We start from the raw sequence: 14,178 nt of genomic DNA, 5'->3' as shown, positions 1-14,178 counted from the left end.
TGTCAGAGAGACTAACACAACACAATAGCTTATTAGCCCAGGGTGTCCAAACATTTTTGAATGGGAGCCAGCTTAGATAATGGGAACACACCTGGGGGCCAGCCACTTCTCACATCAAATTGGTTATTTTTGAAAAAAAAAAAAAAAAAAATCACAAAAAAATTAGACAAGCACAACTGGTCCATATTTCAGTAAAAATGAATTAAACTTTTAGCCACACCTGAAAGCAGTGGCCCTCACTGTCCTCACCGTCCTCACCTTAATTTTCTTTGCCATGGCCATGTTTGCTACCTAAAAGGAAATGTCTGCTGGTAGGTAACCTTTTCATTTGCTTGTTTACAGTCTGTTTATGAAAACACACCCGATCCGCCTGCATAGTTTGTACGTGTTGCATGTCTACAAACTGTACAATAGTCCTGCCATTGTGAAGTGATGGAGAGAAATACAAAATGATCTTGCTTAATTAACCAATATTGTGTGGTGAGCCACGTGTATACATACATATACTGATATTGTTTTTTAAAATGTCATGTCAAGGGCCATTTAAAATTGGCTCCCAGGCCGGACATTGGACAAACCTGATATTAGCCATTAGCCAGTGATCCAAAAAGTGCAGTAAAATATAGTAGGGATCGTCTTTCATCCCAAAATGTTGATTCCTGAAGATTTTGCTGTCCTTTGATCTAGAACCACAGTCAGATTAAAATTTCCCCTTAATTAATGATCTGATCCAAAATACATTTTGAATAATTTAAGATAAACTTTACTGACTGCACACAAATTTGCTACGAAAACGAGTTTGTTTTTTCATTCAAAAACCCAACTAAACGCATCATTTGTTAAAGAGTTGACAAACCTCTGTATGGAGCAGGATGTAACGCAATAAACACAGAATTTTACTAGAACAGAATTTCTGTTCAGCACTGGAAAAGTCACAGCAGGTCACACATCACAACAGTAATTCATTACTTTACATTAACACAAAGGAAGAATAACAATTTTGGGTGATTTGGCTTTTTGGTCAGTTGAATTTAAAGTTACTATTTTATAAACATTACAAACATTTATTAATTTCGTACAAATTCTTTCATCCTCAAAATTCAAGACATGGAAACAAATCACTAAAAAAGTGACTTAACTGCTCTGGTATAATTTCCCTGTGTGATGTAGTCACAACACAGTGTCACAGCAAGTCAAGCTGGTTCATATAAAACTATAAAAACGCAAACATATGACATGTTTAATATGATCATACTGTACCTTAGGTCTTGATGTGAACTTGTAAATTTCACTTTTCTGTAGCTACGACTTGATTTATAAAGCTTCATGTCCAGGGAGGAGTCATTACTGCTCTGGACTGGTTTGACTTGTTGCCTTGGCCTGATGACATCATGCGTATGATTGTTGTTGGTAAATGTTCACAAAGATGGAGAAAACACTAAATAAACTTTTTCTTTTTCCTTCACGCATCTGTTAGTTTATTACAAAAGCAAATAGCGGCTATGATTTGCGATGATGCCGTTAAATTGATTCATAAGTGTCAGTAACTGTTTTATGCTGTTTGGATATTTGAATATTCCTTTTGAAGAGATACTGGTGCTGATAGGGGCTGAGGATGAAACACAAACACAGACAATACTCATATCAAACACTTTAGTGAAATAGCATGAAGATGCAAACAGGATACTGCTACTGCCACTTATGGTTGAAATAAAAGAAGGAAACAACAGAGCTTTCTGCTGTGACTGTTTGAATTCTTTTATTTTCATTTCTTAAGACAGATGATGATGAGATGGTGTTTACAACTGAAAACACTTAAAACATGGTCTTATGTAACTGTAAAAAAAAATGGCTTCTGTTTCATGTTCTGTTCATAGAGCAAACCTGACAAGGCTGCATTGGCAAAGACACACGATTCCTGCTTGTCACATACATCACATGATGATACATACTTAGGTAACATTTAGTTCATTACTACACTCATTTTCATTTTAGTTGTATAAAATAAACTAAAATAAACAGTGATGTTACCTGGGGCCATTGGGTATATCAGGTCTTAAGACAATCAGACATCCTTGTAGAGGCGACCCAGCTGAGACTGATCAAGGCTCGGCTTGTATGCAGGTTTAGTTTATTATTATTTGAGAGGGACAAGTTAATGAACATCACCATATGAGCAATACAATCACGTAAACATGCCAGATTGTAGCCATTGGCTAATTTCCATCTGTTGTCCCAGGCAGATGTTCCCTAGGTAAAACACAAATAAAAACATATAATCACATTCTTAAAACGAAACAACAATACATCCAGTTGATACATATAGTAAAGTGCCGACATGCCTCAAGTACAAACAATAACAAAGTGCAATCAGTCTTAATAAAGGGCATATAGCAGTACTAAGTGCAACGGTCTGGATAACAGTAAAGTGCAGCAGTCAATAGGTAAACATGTTTCAATATCAGTCAAATATACATTCAGTAATGTAATTCTAAATTACAGTTTTATATACATTGTACCTGTAATATTTAAATGTATTGCACAATAATAGCCATAACTACGTAATATTTACATGTATTGCACAATATCATACCTACACTGCACAGTGTTGAGCACGTAACGCACACACACCCTAAAATACCTATTGCCTGTACACATCCTAGTAAGCTATAATAATACAAAAGCTATGGTGATAGTAATAAAAGTAAGTTATATCTCCCTGATGATTGTTATATCTGATAAGAGCTATGTTGCTAATAATTACGACTAGTGATATTAATTACTTTGCCCTGATTATTATGACTAATAAGCTATACTAATAATAATGACTACATCCCCCAACTTATTATTATATCTAATTGGCTATGTTAATACTAATTTCAGCTAATAATTACTAATAGTGTGTACAGGTCTGGTTTGATAATAACCAGTTCTTTAGATGCTTTTTAAAGGAGCTATAAGTGGGGCACTCTCTTACTGTGAGTGGCAGGCTGTTCCATAACCTACCACCTATGACAGATAGGGCAGCCTGGCCAAAAGTGGTCCACCTATAAGGGATTGCACAGTCTCCTCTAAATACTGCTCTAGTGACCTTGGTTGAGGGTTGTGTTTGTGAGTTTTATGAATTCTTTCAGCGGAGGGGGGCCAGATCGTGTAGAGTTTTGTACATCAGACACACTCGTTTAAAATCAACAAGGTGACTGAAACTCAACAAATCATATTTACGGAGAATGTTACAAATGTGGTGTGTTGACGGCTTTTTCTCAAATATTTTCAGGGCTCTGTTGTAAAGTGACTCAGCTGATTTAAGTGTAGTCGTACCGGTAAAGGACCAGTTTGTGAGACAGTACTCTAAGCGTGAGAAGATTACTGAAAATAAAAACATTTGAGCCGCTGTGCCCGTCAAGTTATTTCTAATTTGCTTAAAATTCTGCAGATGAAACTTGGTGGATTTAGAGAGGATGTTCACATGCTTCTTGAATGTTAAACAGGGATTAAGAATGACTCCAAGGTATTTGAATTCAGTTACTATACCAAGCTCCTTGCCGTTTAATAACATGTTCGAATTTGTTATCTCTAGATGGCATTTACTGAACATCATACAGACTGTTTTTTGGTGTTCAGCAGAAGGCAAGATTTAGTTAGCCATTCTTGAATACAAGACAAGCCGCATGTGAGGGAAGTTGAGACTTCAGAAATTGTTTTTGCCTCCCTAAGGATCACTACATCATCTGCATATATTAGGGTGTGTACATTCTGATATTGATTAGGCAAGTTATTAATAAATAAGGAAAATAAAATTGGCCCGACGACTGACCCCTGTGGAACCCCAACACAGCACTCAAGGCTGGCTGATTTAACACAGGTAGCACTACCCCATGTATGGTTCTTCTTTACTAATCCACAGGAGTCTTAAAGCAACTTCTGCTTTCTCTGAGGCCAACCTGATGGCCCTTCGCCTTCTGGCCCCAGTGATGCCCGGCATGATGGACACCCTGCAGAGGGACTGGCCTGCAAACCCTCTGCATCCCATCTCAGTGGGCTCACACTTTGCTTGCCACTCATTGCTTTGGCATTCTTCCACTATCTCAACGTACTTTGCCCTCTTCCTCTCATTGGGCTCCTCAGTGTGGTCCTCCCATGAAACAGTGACTTTCAAGAGAACGACCAACAGTCACCAACACAAAATGGCAACCGTTTCTGGGAACTTCTACAGGTCACCTTTCGGGTCTCAGTCACTCCCAGCAGGCCAGAAGAGGTGGTACTGGCAGCCAATGTTAGCTTCTCTCTAGCCCTGATGAAAGCCTTCAGGGCTTGGTCATGGTGCTTGTGACAGCATCCCTCTCCCAGGGCTTTTGATCAGCAGCTGAGGATGTGCTCCGGGGTCCCTCTCTTCTGACATAGAGGGCAGAGTGGCGACTCCACCTTCTCCGAGCAAAGCATGTTAGATGTCATACACAGTCTGAATTAAGAATCTTATAACATTTTACCGTTCCTTGACTGACGGTCACACCTCATCTTAGATCAGCGACCTCTTGTCCTTCCCCTACACTTTGTCATAGCGAGGTGTTGTGCTGCTACTCAGGCAAGTCCAGTGGTGTAGTGGAGGGTATACGCAGGTATATGGGGTATACCCACCTCTTTTTCTGGCTGTACTGTATACCCACCTATCGGCCAAAAAGCCATTGAAATATATGTGAGAATATACCCATTTCCTCCTCCGTAACTTACCCATTTGCATAGTAGTGCACCCACCTCATCAACTACCACTACAGCACTGGGCAAGTCCTTCCAACAGATACAACACTTAAGACCCTGTGCTGTAGCTGTCAACTCAGCGAAATGCAAAAAGGAAAGGAAAGTGTCCTTTTCAATGCCTCTTTTCAAAAAAAAAACCAAAAACCTGCAGTCAAAGTTTTGCTTATGTAAAATTATTATCAGTAAAATAAAAAGTAGTTAAAGTAAAAGTATTAATTGTCTAGTAAAAATGTTCCTGATCAGTGTTTTATTATTATATGATGTTTTTGGATTAATATTACTGCTCCATCAATGTGTATGTTGTATTTTACTGCTGAAGACGTATACAAATGTGCCAATTTTACGTAACGGATTTTTTAAAAGAGTTTATAAAGCTGAAGGAGTAGAAGAATTTTCTCAGCATATAAAAAGAACACTTCCTCCAACATCAACCTCTTAAGACACATGGTTTTCACTTGACAGAAAGGGGATGAAAAACTGTGATCTGAGAGGTAACTTAAGCTGTCAGACAAATGTAGTGGAGTTAAAAGTACAAATTATTATCTCTGAGATGTAGTGGAGTAAGTATAAAGTAGCATAAAATGGAGGTTAATAAGTACCTCATATTTGTACTCTAGAGATTTATTTGATTTGATTTTATCTTATTTTATTACTTTTATCCTATTGTGTACTTCATCGTTTTATTGTGCTTTTATTATTGTGTTTTTATCTTGCTGTGCAGCACTTTGGAAACCTTGTGTTTGTTAAAATCGTGCTATATAAATAAAGTGGACTGGATTGGATTGATGAAATGCCCTTGATAACATTCCACCACTGAACTTATTTGTCGCTGTACATGGGTGACCAAACTGGTTTCTAACTGGTATATAATGTTATCAGATCTAACTCAAATTGTTTGCCCCATCACAAAGCCTAAAGTTGCACAGTTTGAACAGAGCCATGGTGTCTGTATAAACCCAGTCTGTGGTATAAACATGTGATTTGATTGAATTGTTCCTCCACTTGAGGGAGCTCTAATGATTTTATACCTGTAAGGTTCAGGAAGGTCATTTTTGTTCTCTGCTGCAGTTTATGTGAAGAGCACTGTTTGTTTCCTTTATCTATTCTTTCTGTCTTCTGTTGTCACATTATGGTGCTAACAGCCACTGATGGTTTTTATATGTATACAATGCGAATAATCACCAGTTGCTGCGTTCATAATATTGATGCTGGACCTATAGTACACTACAGTACAAACTGATGTATTGAATGATATTGCTTTGTTACCAATTGACCTATGGCACTCGGACATTCTCTGCCTGGACGTCCATTGAAATGCATTACAGAAAGTCAGTTTTGTTCTGTTTCATGTGCTTTTTCGGAGATTTGAAGTTTAAAAATGGTCAAACGGGGTGCATGGGGTACATGCAACTCCGACACAAGGTATCCTGAGAGGCTGGGCGACGAGATGTATTTTTTATCCTTTCCTAAACCACATCTCAATCGAGAAAAGTGTCTCCTTTGGATAAAGTTGTGTGGGAACGTTAGACCACAACATCAACTCAACGTGAATAAGATTAACAATGATGTCTACATCTGTTTTAAGGTAAGTCAACATTGTGTTTGAGGCAACATATTGTCACATTGCTGGAAAGAAATATAAAGTTATCTTTAACATCTCTAGCTAACGTTAGCTAAAGTTAGCCTAACGTTAGCCACTAGCTGCGTTGTTCATCATGTCACCTTGTTTGCTGGGAGTTCATTAGCCTATTTTGTTCTAGTTTTGTACTTTGGTGATCGTACATCATTGTTAGCTGTTGTCCAAAGGGCTCTAGTTAAGCTAACGTTAACTTCTGGAGCTTAGCTTCATTAATTTATCTGTAATCACAGCGATAACAAAGGTTGGCAAAAATTCAGTGGCACTTTAGCTTGTTGTCTTTGATGGTGACAGCAACGAGATGCGGTTCACAAGCGTACACTGTGACCTGTAAATTTTGGCTTGTAATTTAAGCTTTTTATCGACCTTCTCAACAATAAAATGATGAATACATCCCTCCAATGCGTAGTTTAGGCCCTTTTGGTTACTTGTGAATGAAATCTGATCGTTATGTCCCCAAAAATCATCAATTGCCTCCTGCGAAATGCCATGTACTGTGACACCTGCCATAGCCTCGGTCACTGAATGTTGATAGTTTGTTGATAGTGAGTGGAGCGTGGCTTAGCCATAGGTCAATTATGTGAGTAGCTATGATAGATGTTACCCTCTGATGATGTAACGTAATCTGACGCAGCTAGGTCACCTTTATCTCCTTCAGCTGTTGCTATACAACAGGGCTATTCAATTATATTGTTTACAGGGGCACATTTTCAGAAAGCTAAGGGCCCAAGGGCCTGACATTTCCCTGAGCTATTATTCTCACTATGCATGTACACTTGACAAAAAGCAACGCCACATTTTCACAACTTTAACTTTGCTAAATTGGGTCTTTGAACAGAAAATCCCGCACACTGCTCTTCAGTCCTCGTGGACGTTCATCAAGAGGATCGTAACGTTAGTGTTGCTAATAAATTGTGAAGCTGAACAAGAGCAGTGTGCAGGATTTTCTGTTCAAGACTCAAGTGATGTGCAAATACCTTTCTTCAATCTTTGCTAAATTGCTAAAGAAGTCTAATCGTAAACCAACAAAGAATACATCTTCTTAAGTAGACAAATTTTGAAAGATTTATTGTGACCAAAGTTGGGTTTTTTTGCATGGGTTTTAAATTTTATTTATTAGTAAACATAACCCCATTCCACAATTTAACACCAGTAGTACTGAAAACATGAATGAATGATCCTTGATTGAGATATAATTAAAGTGACATGCTCAAATCTCCCTAATATATTCACAACCCCATTAACCCTTTAAAGGTTTTACACTACCACCAAGCGCCCTGTAATGCCTACAGAACATGTTGTTAATATTGCATAGCTTAAAGATTTCAACATTGTTTTACAGTGGTATGATTCACGAAGTTGTATACACACTCACGAACCAGATTATTAGGTTCCCCTGACTAAATCAACTCAGCTGGACCAAAAATTATAAACACCTATGTGTGTAACGCAGTACAGTTCCACAACGCAATAAAACAACAGCCTCCAACATAACCATAATGTTGAATTAAACCTCTCTCAGATGGTCTCAGTCATGTACTTTATTTATTATTATAGAATCAGTAGAGTATGTAGTTTATTTTCCAAAGCCAAAAGCACATTTTTAAATGTATCTCACCCCCACACTAACATGTAAGCACTCAGTTGGCCCCAAGTTAAAATGTTAAACTGAGCCCCAGGACCGTGATGCTAAGGCAAAGAAGAAAAGACTGAGCAGCTCTGGTAGACAAAGACTCAACAGCTGCTACTGTGGCTGGAGTGACGGTCGCAGCTGGTGAGCTGGTGGCGGCAGTTTTCCGGACGCTGTAGAAACATGTGGCTACATTACCCACCCGATCCACAACCACCAGCTCCACACCAGGTGAACAGCAAGACGCACTGTAGGAAACCAGGGTTATGTTCTCATTGTCAGCAGCCAGGCTGGTGTTCAAGGTCCCGTTGCCTCGTCTAAGGGTAATACGGTCGACACCCATCCCATTAGCACCATCAGTCACCTGAACTGAGAGCTCCCACATTGATAGCACGCAGTTATCAGAGCAGTTGGACTGCAGGCTGGGCAGCTCACACACCGGCTTAGTGATATCAGTCACCTATGAGGAGCAAAAGAAGGTAAAAGTCAGCGGGTTTTAGAAGAAGAAGAAGATACACTTCATTCATCCCCAAGGGGAAATTCAGTTTTTTCACTCTGTTGTCATATACACACAGGCCTGAAATACACACAAATGCACAAACAGGACCTATCCACCTTATTCCTGGCCCCATGATCCCTTGTGCCAAATATGTGCCCGACTTCCGGCGTTGAACCGAAAACTGGCAATTTCCAATGATAACAGTTTGTTTACAGTACTCTATTCTTCTTTCCAAGAGCAACTGGGAAATAAAACGTGGAACACACCACCTGTTATAGCTCAAACGGGATTATGTGATCATAACTCTGCCATCATTGACAGCCATCTCAAAGCATTGTTTTTTTTCCCTTTTCAACCGAGCATGCTAGCAATTAGCTCGCCTTGCACCGTTAAAATATTGTTAACTTTGACATGGCCCGAGCTTCTGCACCCTCTAAAGATAAATTATGATTTATAATGACTTATTAAGAGATACTAACACATAATCAATATTAACTGTAGTTCTGTGTAAAGGGGATTTATGTGATGTTTCCAAGCTAATCTTCTTGTCTGCGCTAACCACGCAGTTTACACGTTGTTTTAACTTCTGATTTATTAAAAACTGTTCAGAGCAAACATGATGCTGAATTTAGCAACAGACTTCAGTAACAGTAATATAAGGCAGTAGTAAAAGACGTAACTTTTGGCAATCATTTTGTAATATAATAAAAAAGGAAGTACAGTAAATCAGTGACACATTCTCAGCCCTAATGACTAAATACATATTTCAAGGTATGTTGCTGAGTTTATTTTATAACGAACAATTTTCTAATGTAGGTTGAGAATGAAGTCAGAGGGGGAAAGACAAGGATATCATGTACTGACGTTGAGTGACGGACCTGTCAGTCGAGGTGTCATTCTCTTCTGCACATTCTGATTTGATACGTTTTCGCTATGTCTGGTGAAACTCTTGTGGTTTTGTTTCTCATATCAATGGTACCTTTGGCAACAGGAACAATCGCTTTTTGTTCTGGTTACATGTTCAACACACAGTTGCTGAAGACAAAAATTTAGCTTCGACTGGTTGTTAGTCGTTACAGACACAGACAGTGTAATAGGTACCAGAGCTCCGCAACAACGTTTTACAAAATGCTAACATTAGTCAGATATTTGTTAAAAGATAAATTAGTATTTGCTAAAGTGAAGGCAAATTACTTTCAAAAAGAACCAGCGTTGGCGGTTAGCCACCAAGAGTAGCCACTGGGATGAACCACAGACTGTCTATGGGACTAACTAGCTTACTGCTACTTCAGCTATCTCACTGGAAGTTGTGCACATAATCATTACTACAGTTGTGCCCTCCAGTTCCCAATCTAGGTCCCTATGGACTGAGCTACTGCTGCCTCCAGTCATTAATTCAACCAATAAAAACAGTGATGAAGGGATTAAATAAAACAGAATGATCATTCACTGCCTTAAAGGGATAGTTCAACATTTTGGCAAATTCGCCTCTCCCTATGGTCATATGAGTAGGTACATTACCTTTAATTGTCAGTGCGTGCTGTTCTGAGATTGGTGGGGCAGAGCTGCCCGCTGAAATGGAGGTGAATGGTACAGTTCCCTCTCTCCCTCAAAACTAATCAAATACACCATCAAATGACTCCAAAACGCTCTAGTGGACAACACATGGCTTGCGCATTCCCCACGCTATGAAATAATAATGTATAATTAAGTAACATTACGAAACATGAAGCAAATACTCGGAACTACTTTATTGAGTAAACCACTGGGCGGAGTGACACCGTGCGCAGCTGAGACAGTGCCGTTGTTATTGCTTGTAGCCATTTGCGGTATCGTCAGCTGGACACACCAGAAGGTTTGAGGAAAGTTTACAAGTGTTTTTGTAAATAACGGTTTTCACGTGCATTGTAAAAGGTTGCAGTAACAAGCCGAAGACATGGAGCAAAGTGAAGTTTCATGTAGTTCCAACCAGTAATACGGACAGGATGAAACAATGGCTATTTGTGCTGGACATCGACCCCAACACGCCTGTGGAAATGGTCCGGAAAATGTTTGTGTGCTCCTGCCATTTTTTACCAGAGGACTACACTGAAAGGATGGAGCGCAGAAGCTCAGGAATGGTTCAAACACTTTTCTTGAAAGATACTGTCATACCATCTGTCAGCATCACAAAACGAGCAGACGTGGTAAGTGATCGTTGTGTATTTTCCTCAGCAATCTCTCTGCTGTAACGTTACCTCCATGTTGAGTAACATTAGCCTACAACCCAAGCATGGTAAATGAGGCTAAAATGCAAATGTTGCTGTGGTTATGTTATGGATAAGTGCTTGCCCAAAGCATATAGTGAAGTGACTGGCATTACTTCTCATTGTTGGGAATAAACAGACTGCTAGGGAACATTTTATGTTGTTGTTCCTTCAGGAGTTGTGGTGATTTATGAGTGTGGAGTTAGCATGCTCTCCCCGTGTTCCGGTGATAATTTTGAGGCGTACTGGCATATAAAAGTTTATAGATAACTATAGTTAGAGCTCAGCAAACAATTACTGCTCAGAAAACAACATTTTCATCACAATTAATGTAATATATTTGGATATTTATACTGAAATGGGTTCATTAGTTGCTGTTGATCACACAATGTCCCATGCCAAAAAGAGAAAAAAGATGGAAAATGTCTTAAAATGTTTTATAGTAAAGGTAAAAGGGTTGTTATTGTATCCTCAACTCATGAAACATGATTGAGTAATATAACATGAAAATCTGGGTTAAATTACTTGACTGTGTTGTTGTTACCCGGAATGACATGCTGTTACCCGGAATGACATACTGCAAGATTTCAAAGTAATTATCATTAAAGGCTGTCTCAAGAACATCATTTTTTCAACAAACATACATAATACTAAGAGACTGACAGCTGTTAAACATCTGAAAAGATGTTTTTTAATCTTTCATTTCATGCAACAGTGTAACTCATTTATCAAGTAATGCAATGATGTTTCCGGGTCAAATTGACCCGGTGGATATTTAACCATCTGAAAGTAGTTTAAAACTAGAAAAGCACTCAGAGAGTGCAGACCTCCGCCAAGTAAGTGATATTCCCTCCCCCTCTGCATCAGATTTTGTAGCCTGCATCACAATTAGGTTATTTGCATCACTATCATTATTAGGTTATATATGCCTTCACCATGGAGACACTGTGATATATTTACTTTGTTTTTATTTTGTACCAACACAGAATATAATGGTTTTTTGTATTTTTCACTTTCTTTTTTCCAAAGCAGAACATTAATTTCAACTTTAGAATTACAACAATATTTAGCAAGTAGAACAAGACGTGCTTTCCTGCCACCAGATGGCGCTATTTTCAGCGTCTTAATTGCTGCTGAGGCTGTCAGACCATAGATTTGATTTTTTTCCATCCACTTTGCTTCAACCGATCACCACCAAAATTTTATCATCTGTTCCTTCTCCCATTATCCACCTTTCCTAAAAATTTCATCAAAATCCGTTCATAACTTTTTGAGTTTTTTTGCAGACAAACAAACAAACAAACAAACAAACAGACAAACGAACAAGCAGACAAACAGACCAACGCCGGCGAAAACATAACCTCCTTGGCGGAGGTAAATATATTTTTCGCTATAAACATTATCATTAGCTCAATTGACATTAATGTAATCATTATTTAATGTAATCAAGTGTTTCACCCCTTACAGATCATGGTTTACTTATGAGAATTCATGCAAAAATGAGGCATTCAATATTCTATTTGGCCATTTTTTGATATGAATGTTTTTCTTGGAGTTGATGGTCTGAAATTTCAATCCTCATGATCAGAGTTCATCTCAAGATCATCTTCATTTTCAGATAATTCCTCCTCGACTTCACTATCCTGATCAAGGATATGTTCCAGAGCCTCCTGGGCTGTCATTCTCTTCTCTTGTGTCTCGATTTGCAAGAAATGTGATATTTTTACCCTTCCTCCATTATCACTGCCGTGTCAGTAGTTATTTTACATTTACATGTTCATTACATTAATCAAGTCCAGCAGAAACGGTTTCATGCTCCAAAACTTAATAAAAACATGTTTTCTGTGTTCTTAAACTTTGAAACGGGTCAATTTGAGCCACAACATAACAGGAGGGTTAACTAAAACATCTAAGCCTTTTGCAATGAGTGTAAACCTATTTTGATATTTTTTTCCTTTTTACTGATCTGCCTTCACTACTAAATCACAATACCTTGCTTTCTTTTCCTCAAGATACTCAGCCCTAGCTTGTGGATCAGCATTCTTCCTGGCCCTGTATAGTCTCTGCCTCTCCTTATTAGACAGGGGCATCTTGAAGACCAAAACTGACCCTGAAACATCAAAAGCTATACTAAAACCTTATTAAAAACATAAATATTAGATTATAGCATTATTATTGGTTCATTTTTGGACCAAAACTTCACAAAAATCTATGATAATGGCCTGTGTTCATTGAATCAGATGAATTCAAGATAAATAACAGAAAATGCCATAAAAGTTAAAAAAACAAACAAACAAACAACATAATATTGTTATTAATATAATATAACAATGTCAAGTCAATGCCTAAAAAGCTACAGATACTAATACAAATCTGTATTGATAAACATGTCCACCCTGGATAACAGAGGACATGTCCTGGGTAACAGAAGATCTTTGTAATCCAGGGAGGACATATCGTTATCCAGGAAGGACAAAAACACAATTTTCCCTTTATAATCAGGCTTTAACTAGGCCTACTGTGGAAAACTATAACTTAAACTTCATATTTCACATGAAATAGGTAGTTTTTAAATATATAAACATCATAAATGTTTTATTAGCATTATCCAGAAAGACACATGATTTGAGGACATAACGCACCAGTGACTGAAAAGGTCAAAATATCAACATTTTAAGAGAGACTTTTTGACCGTGTAATGTGTTTTGGGGGTCCTTCAGAATCTTCTGGCTGATACAACAGTTTGTCACATGACTATCCAAATCAAAATATGGTAATATATAGCCACTATAGTCTGTTACCCAGTAAGGACATTATGGAAATCCAAATATGGAGACAAAAGTATTTCTTGCGTTAAAATGTAAATAAGCTTAGCATTGTTACCATATTTGCAGATGTCATTGCAAACATTAACACAATTATGCCCCAGTAGATAATTAATGCTTTTATTAAGATTTCTGACATTTTTGGCATATTTTAGTACTTAGATTTAAGCGGGTACGTAACCCAGGAAGGACTGTTTGGTACTTTTGAGCTCAATAGCTCCTTAAATTTTCATTTCTTATAGTGAATACTCATATGAGTAAGGAAAGAGGGGAGAGTTGAGTAACATAATGTAGTGTTTTGAAATATTTATATATTTTTCACATTATAAATATGCTTGGGACACCAGAATTGACACGCCACGTCTTTGACCCACCTAATAAAGTGGCCAGTAAGCCCCACATTTACACCACTGGCTCTGGGTCTCCCCTCAGCTCCTGGTTGCTCAGCAGCCTCAGCCTCTCTTCTTGCTCTCTCTTCTTCCAAAACCTGTAACTCTGCCTCTGTATATTCTGGCTTCTTCTCAACAAACTTGTTGTTTTGATGATGGGAGTAACTGCACTAATCATACGCTGTTTGAAATCAC

The 14,178-nt window shown here is 38.2% G+C and overlaps 1 pseudogene; it reads right to left on the bottom strand.

The window, feature by feature from the left end:
- LOC125898307 (von Willebrand factor A domain-containing protein 7-like) overlaps nucleotides 1-14,178 on the bottom strand; it is a 67,896-nt pseudogene that overhangs the window by 29,187 nt on the left and 24,531 nt on the right.

Source organism: Epinephelus fuscoguttatus, linkage group LG12 (assembly GCF_011397635.1).
Source record: "Epinephelus fuscoguttatus linkage group LG12, E.fuscoguttatus.final_Chr_v1".
Taxonomy (NCBI): domain Eukaryota; kingdom Metazoa; phylum Chordata; class Actinopteri; order Perciformes; family Serranidae; genus Epinephelus; species Epinephelus fuscoguttatus.
The sequence above is the reverse complement of the archived record's forward strand: the minus strand, read 5'-3'. Positions and strand labels throughout refer to the sequence as shown.